Source organism: Rattus rattus, chromosome 1 (assembly GCF_011064425.1).
Source record: "Rattus rattus isolate New Zealand chromosome 1, Rrattus_CSIRO_v1, whole genome shotgun sequence".
Taxonomy (NCBI): Eukaryota; Metazoa; Chordata; class Mammalia; order Rodentia; family Muridae; genus Rattus; species Rattus rattus.
This window is the reverse complement of record NC_046154.1, coordinates 160,727,376-160,735,660: the sequence shown is the minus strand read 5'-3', so window position 1 is coordinate 160,735,660 and position 8,285 is coordinate 160,727,376. Positions and strand designations below refer to the sequence as shown.

At 34.8% G+C, this 8,285-nt stretch overlaps 1 pseudogene; it reads left to right on the top strand.

The window, feature by feature from the left end:
• Positions 1-3,408: 3,408 nt before the first annotated feature.
• Positions 3,409-4,344, top strand: LOC116889922 (annotated as a pseudogene).
• The last annotated feature ends 3,941 nt before the right edge of the window (positions 4,345-8,285 follow it).

Genomic DNA, 8,285 nt, shown 5'->3' with positions numbered 1-8,285 from the left:
AAATTCTTTCCTGAATGCTTTAAGGAATTTATACAATTTCTTTTTAAAGGTCTTTATCTCTTTATACAGTTGTGTTTAGGGTCATTTTCCTGTGCTTAAGCTGTGTTAGAATATCCATGGCTTGTTGTAGTAGAATAGCTGGTCTCTGGTAGTGCCATGCTGCCCTGGGTCTTGTTGATCATGTTCTTATGCTGGCCTTTAGCCATCTGGTTACTCCTGGTTTTGACTGGATATATCTGATGCAAACAGAGCTGTTGCCCTGACAATGAAGCTCAGGGAACAGCATGCTGCTTACCTCTGAAGGTTGTGTCCCAGATGTACCCAGCAAGCAGAGGATTGGTTGGTGGATTCTTACCTGCACGTTCCTATGGCTGCACGGGCCTCCTTTGGGAGGCTGGCAGAGCAATAAAAGCCAGAGGATGGAGGTGAGGGAACAGTATACGCTGTCTTTGTTTCTGTCTTCCTAAAATTAGAAAATAATGCCTACTGTATTGTGTAAATGTACCACATTTTCTCCATGCATTCCTCTGTTGAAGGACATCTGTATTGTTTCCAACTTCTGGCTATTATAAATAAGGCTGCTATAAATATAGTGGAGCTTGCGTTCTTGTTAAAGGTTGGAGCATCTTTTGGGTATATGCCCAGGAATGGTATAGCTTGGTCCTCAGGTAGTACTATATCCCATTTTCTGAAGAACTAACAGACTGATTTCCAGAATAATTGAACCTGTTTGCAATCCCATCAACAATGGAGGAGTGTTCCTCTTTCTCCACATCCTTGCCAGCATCGGCTGACACCTCAGTTTTTGGTCTTAGCCATTCTGACTGGTATGAGGTGAAATCTCAGGGTTGTTTTGATTTACATTTTCCTGATGGGTAAAGATGTTGAACATTTTTTTAGGTGCTTTGTGGTCATTATTGGTTGAGAATTCTTTGTTGAGATTTTATTATTCATTTTTGTACTCTGAAAATTAAACACTGAAAGTATCACTTAATCAAGATAAATAACTTGATTATTAACTTTTATATATTTGTTCAAGTCTGAATTTAAGAAATTTATGATTAAAATTTAAAGGTAGTATCAATACTTAAGTAAAGCTGAGTTCAATACCAAAGAAGCTACTGGGTGATGAGTTGAGACTGTGAAAAGAGGAAGATGTGGCCTGATGTGGGAATCTGTAATTTCCATAACTTAGGATGTAGTGGCAATAGGATAGTTAACTTGAGTTAGCACAGGCTAGAGAGGGAACACTTATTATACATGATATAAATAAGTGAATGGATGAATACATAAAGGATAGACAGATAGGTAGATAGATAGATAGATAGATAGATAGATAGATAGATAGATAGATAGATAGATAGATATTGAGGAAGCCCAGATATAGGCTTTCAGAGTGCAGTCACCTGATACAATGGACTAAAGGAGGTTTAAGCTATCACATCTTTTCCCATGATCATTAGGCTATGGTCCCACTCCAATGGTGGTGCTCAGTAGCAACAGACAGTTCTCACTTGGGCAAAGAAACAGAATAGAAAGACATCATTCAAAGGTCTACAAGTACATGAATTAAGACTTCTTAAGTTAATAAATTCTGCAAAAGGGTTGATGAGAAGAATAACACCTAATGATCCATAGACTGCAATGCATTAAAAGTTCTGTGAAAGTTCATATAAAATTTTGAAGGTTCCCAAGAGAAAGAAATGATCCTTGAAGTGTTAGACATGCTGGGCTGAAATGTTCCATTCAGGTCCATAAATGAGAATAGTTACTATGTTTTAGCTGAATATGTGACTATATTTTAAAAATAACTCTCTGATAAAAATGTTTCAAAATCATATGAAAATGGTTAAATCTCAAAATATTTTATTTTTAGACAAGTGAAAAAATTACGTTGTGAAAATATAATGTATAGGCTAAAACCCTATTTATATCTATCAATATAGTTGGAGAAACTACCTTAGTTTGGCTAATGATTTTAACAAATTGAACATTCTCAGTTTCTGATCTTTATTATTCATGGAAAAAATATTGAACAAACATAAAGGAATAAACAGGGAAAATTAGTTGTATTTGGTGTTTTTAATCTCTCTCATGTGAAATAAAAATATAATTGCACAGAATATTCATTTAAGTTTTTTTGTCCATAACTACTATTCTTTTAAATCAGTAGTACCATTATAACATCTAACTGTGCTTCCTTTTTATTTCTCAACCATTTTGGTTTAAACAAAAAATGAGACTAACTCTATCTTTGTTTAAATAACCAGTAAAATGAATGTTTGTGAAAATTCAGTCAAGTATAGTCCAATAACGAGAGGACAGTGACTAAGACATACAACTCTGAAGACTGACTTCCCATTGATGTAGGAGAAAGTGAGCACATACTTTACCTCTTGGTGCCTCAGACTTACCATTTTCAAGTACATATAGGGCCAGTAAAATGTCTGTATGCATTTGCTGTACTTTGTTTCTTTTTTTCTGTTTTTGTTTGTTTTGTCCTTTTTTGTTTTTTTATGTTATCTTATTGTATCTTTACTATTACTGTTTATTGTTATTAATCATTTTGGGTACATGTTTGCATTATAATGAAAGAATTGGTGTAGATTTGGATGGGTGAGAAAACAGTAAGCATATGGGAGGAGTTAGGGAGGGAAAACTGTAATCAGAATATATTTTATTAGAAATCTATTTTAATTAAGAATTTTTTTTAGAGATGTCTCAGTGTTTTAAAGGTCTTGCCACCATAACTGAAATACTGAGTTTAATAGTTGTTGCTCAGATGGTGGAGGTAGAGAATTAAGAACCACAAGTTGTCCACTGACTTCTATATACATGTACTATGGTAAGCATGTTCATGCATACACATAAATAAATGCATACACATATAAATTTTAAAGTAAATACTGTGAAGATAATTGACCTCCATACTTTTCAGGTTAATGTGAGGATTGTGGTAATACATATGTGGCTCAGCTAGAATACGGCTTGGTGCATGTCAAAAAATTTATATCTTTTCAATTGTTTGTGAGCTAAGTCAGAGGAAGGTATGCAATGGCACATTTCCAGTGAATAAGATTAGAAGTTAGGAAGCAACAGTGTAAAACTAAATAACTGAAGTAAAGAAGAAAGGAGGACTGCAGTTTGTAGTAAAAATATTTTGCAGATTCATTTTAATTTTCTCCATAATATGTTTTATAAACATACTATAACATGAAACCATAAATACATCTGGACATATAAACACATACTGTCTCGCTCAGAAATTCTTCATATTAATAAAATGACACATAGACATATAAACGAATACTTATGAAAAAGCTCATTAATAATAGTTTGTAATTGTGTTCTATAGTCCAAGACTCTCTGACATTAACATTTAAGTTTGGAAAATTTCTGATGTTGACAATGACAAACCACACTTTAATTACAACATTCATCCTCCTGGGACTCACCGATGATCCTCAGCTGCAGGTCTTGCTTTTTATCTTTCTATTTCCCACCTACCTATTAAGTGTAAGTGGTAATTTAACTGTCATTATTCTCACTACAGTGGATCCCTACCTTAAAACTCCCATGTATTTCTTACTCCAAATTTCTCTTTCCTAGAAATCTCATTTACAAGTTCCTGTGTCCCAAGAATTCTTATACAGTATTTAAACTGGAGACAGAACAGTTACATACAATGCAAGTGCAACTCAACTATTTTTACAGATCTGTTTGGGGTAACTGAATTTTTTCTTCTGGCTATCATGTCATATGATTGCTACCTGGTCATCTGTAAACCTTTGCACTATATGACCATCATGAACAACAAAGTGTGCAGAACAATGGTTATTCTTTGTTGGATGGCAGCATTCATGATTATCCTTTTACCACTTAGTTTGGGTATTCACCTGGAATTCTGTGACTCTAATATCATTGATCATTTTGGATGTGATGCAAACCCTATTCTGAAAACACCATGCTCAGACACGTGGTTAATCGAGCAGATGGTAATAGGCTTTGCAGGTTTGACCTTCATCATTACTCTTCTATGTGTCCTCTTTTCATACATATACATCACAAGGACAGTTCTAAAATTCCCTTCTGTTCAACAAAAGAGAAAGGCCTTTTCAACTTGTTCTTCGCACATGATTGTGGTTTCCACCCTATGGCAGCCGCATCTTCATCTATATCAAACCATCTGCCAAAGAAGAGGTAACCATTAATAAAGGGGTGTCCCTGCTTATTTCTTCCATATCACCCATGCTGAACACTTTCATATATACTCTAAGGAACAAACAAGTTAAACAAGCTTCTCATGACTTACTTAAAAAACTCGCATTTCCCTTAAAGAAGTGAAGGGTGCCTAACGTGGCTAATCAAAGCCCTTTCTCTCCTAATTTTTCATTCATAAACAGCAAGCTTTATACTGTCTTAGACTACAGGTAATCATGTTGACCTCTTATCATTTTGTTGGTTGGGGTATTTGTGTTATTGTTGTTGCTGGTGCTGCTCTTTTAGATGTTTGTTTGTCTAATTGTCTAGTTGTTTTGAAGTAGGATCTCACTATGTAGCCTTGGTTGGCTTTGACCTCGAAGAGATCTGTCTGCCTCTCCCTTCACAGTCGTAGGATTAAAGACATATACCACTGTACCTTGCCCAAGGGGCAATTAATTTTCCATTAATTCAATTACTAAGAAAGTAAATACTGAGGAATGTGATATATAAAAATGTGTCACTTTTAATTCTTAACCAGAAATTGTCACAATATGTCACATTTTCTTTGTTTCCAGATGGTTTTCCTTTTCCATCTATGATACAGAGTGAAGGCACTTCTTTACACAGTTTCCTCGAGAAGTCATTTTTTTTAAGCAAGACATGAGTTATTTCCCTACTTTACAATATGACAGATTGAAGTAGCAAACTTTTAAACATCTACAGCAAAATGAGAAATTTTAAATAAACATGAAAGAAAAATATATAAGCAAACTTTCTTGCACACTTAATATGGAAAGATTACTATCATAACTCTGTAGGAAGTTTCTATGAATCAATTAAAGACAGTTTATTATAAGTTTCAAGATTAACAGAAATTAACTTTAACTAACATGAAGCACACACTATCTCATAGTTTACAAGTAAAAATCTGTGATATATACTGTACTGATCATGTTTTATGAATTTATATTATGATTTAAGATAGAAAGTATTATAACATTTAAAGTAAATCAAGAAGTATAATTCACAACTTGTTTGAATACCTCATAAATAAATGATATATTTCCATTTACCTACTTGAGAATTGGGCTGAGTTTATGGCCTTATAAGAGATAACTTGTCTAGCAGTAATCTTAAAAATTTTAGCAATATGAGCCAAGAATATTTATATGCAGGGCTCCTGAAATGGCTCAATAATTAAGAACACTTGTTTTTCCTGAGGATCCAGGTTCAGTTCCCAGCACCCACATGGTGACTCACAAACATCTGTGATTCAATTCTAGGGGATCCAATGCCCTCTTCTGACTCTCTCTCTCTCTCTCTCTCTCTCTCTCTCTCTCTCTCTCTCTCTCTCTCTCTCAAAATAAATAAATTTGTAAAGAAAATAAACTTTACTGACTAATAGATGGATCAGAAAGTGAGTCATTCCAGATTCAGTTCAGATTGTTACTTGTGAATGCTAACTTTGAATCTTTAGGGGTATGTGTTATGTGTCTGTTTCTATTTGGATTTAAGGCCACTCCACAAAATGGAATTCCTTCCCAGGGTTAATGAGTTTAGGCAGGTCATAGGTCTTATGAGAGAACCTATTACTATTATGCTAAATACATATAATATTAAATAAACTACTAAAATATTAAACTGACTATTAAAGACCTATAATTATACCCATAGATAAATTTGTCTCTCAATCCTCATCAGAGAAGCTTGTTTTTGTAGTAGATGATGAATAACAAGAAACCCAGATTGTGAAGTGCTCAGTCCTAAAAGGAGTATGTACATTGTGCCTTCTCATCTCAAAGTTCAAGGGCCATTGAAGGGTAGATAGAAAGATTTTAAGAGCCAAGGAATGATGATAACAAATCAATGTTGCTTTACAACATTGCATTGCTGTTATGTTCCTTGATATATGAAGACAGATGTACATATGAACTGACAATGGCTGTGACTGCATCTCCAAGACCTGCCCAAGAATCAAGGCAGACAAAAAGCACAGCATAGAAGTGGAGGTGGATGTCAGGAAGTCTCATCCCTAGTTGGGAAGCTATTGAAATGGGTGGTTCTAGAAAAGAGAAAGTTTGTTTCGTTCAGGGATGAGGCCCCTAAAAGGCTACTCATGCTTCAGTAGATGGCCCTGCACCCATGCCCATTCTGTCATATAAATGGACTCAAAGTCAGAAATCATGGGGTCTTCTCAATATATGCAGAAAAGAACTTTGACAAAAAAAATAAGCATACCTTCATGACAAAATCTGTTCTTGACTAGAGATGGACATAACATATCTCAACATAGTAAAGGCTACATATGACAAACATTTAGCTAGCATGCTAAAAGTACAAAAATCTCTAAATGCAAAAATATCAGGCACAGGAAAAAATTGTCCACTCATTCCACACCTTTTCAGTACTTGAACTCTTAGCTAGACAAATATGAATTATGGAGCCCAACTCTAATGGATGAATACATCTACAAAAACCAACCATGCCTAATGTTCAGGGAACAGTGTAGTGCAGAAGAGACTGGAAAGACTGTAAGAGCCAAAGAGTCATGGAGTATTAGTTTAGATTATGTATCCTAGTAAAACCAGAAGCTACACCCATCAAGTCACAGCTATGAAATTACATCAGACTTCTCACGAAAGACTATGAAGGTCAGAAGATCCTGGACAGATGTCATACAGTCCTTAAGAGAACACAAATGCCATCCTAAGCTACTATAACCAGCAAAACTCTCAATTAACACAGATGGAGAAAACAAGGTATTCCATGACAAAACCAAATTAGTACAATATATTTCCATAAATCCACACTACAAAGGATAATAAGTAGGAGAACACAAGGAGGAGAACTACACCCTAGAAAAAGCAAGAAAGAAATCTTTCAACAAACCCAAAGGAAAATAGTCGTACAATCATAATTCCACCTCTAACAAAAAAATAAACAGGAAGCAACAATCACTTTTCCTTAATATCTCTTAACGTCAGTGAAGTCAATTCCCCAGTAAAAAGACATAGACTAACGGACTGGATGCATAAGCAGGACACAACATTTTGCTGCATATAGAAAACATACCTCAGTGAAAAAGACAGACACTACCTCAGAGTGAAAGGCTAGAAAAATTTTTCCAAGCAAATGGTCCCAAGAAACTAGCTGAAGTAGCCATTCTAATATCCAATAAAATCGACTTTCAATCAAAAATTATCAGAAAACATAAAGAACACTGCACACTAATCAAAGGAAAAATCTACAAAGATGAACTCTCAGTTCTGACCATCTATACTACAAATGCAAAGTCACCTACATTCATATAAGGAACTTTAATACAGCTCAAATCATACATTATATCACATACAATAATAGTGGGAGACTTCAACAACCCATTCTCAACAATGGACAGAATATGGAAACAGAAAATAAACAGAGACACAGTGAAACTAACAGAAGTTGTGAACCAAATGGACTTAAGAAATGTCTACAGAATATTTGACCCTGAAACAAAAGAATATACATTCTTCTAAGATATTCATGATACATTATCTAAAACTGACCATATAAGCATACATAGAACAATCCTCAACAGACACAAGAAACTTAAATAACCCCATACATCCAGTCAGATCAGCACAGATTAAGGCTGGTCTTCAATATCAACAAAAACATTAGGAAGCTACATACTCATGGAAGTTGAACAACACTCTACTCAATGAAAACATGGTCGAGGAAGAAATAAAGAAAAACAAAGAATTTTTACAATTTAATGAAAATGAAGGCACAGCATACCCAAACTTATGGGACATACAGAAAGCAGTGCTAAGAGAGTACACAATAGCAGCTTTATAGCACATCTAAAAACACTAAAACAAAAAGAAGCAAATACACCATTTTTTTTTTTCGGAGCTGGGGATCGAACCCAGGGCCTTTTGCTTGCTAGGCAAGCGCTCTACTACTGAGCTAAATCCGCAACCCCACCCTTTTACTTTTTAACTACACCTTTTATTTTTATTTTTATACACAAGCATCACCAACAGAATACAACAAATAAAAGAGAAATCCTCAACTGCAGAATATACCATAGAGAACAT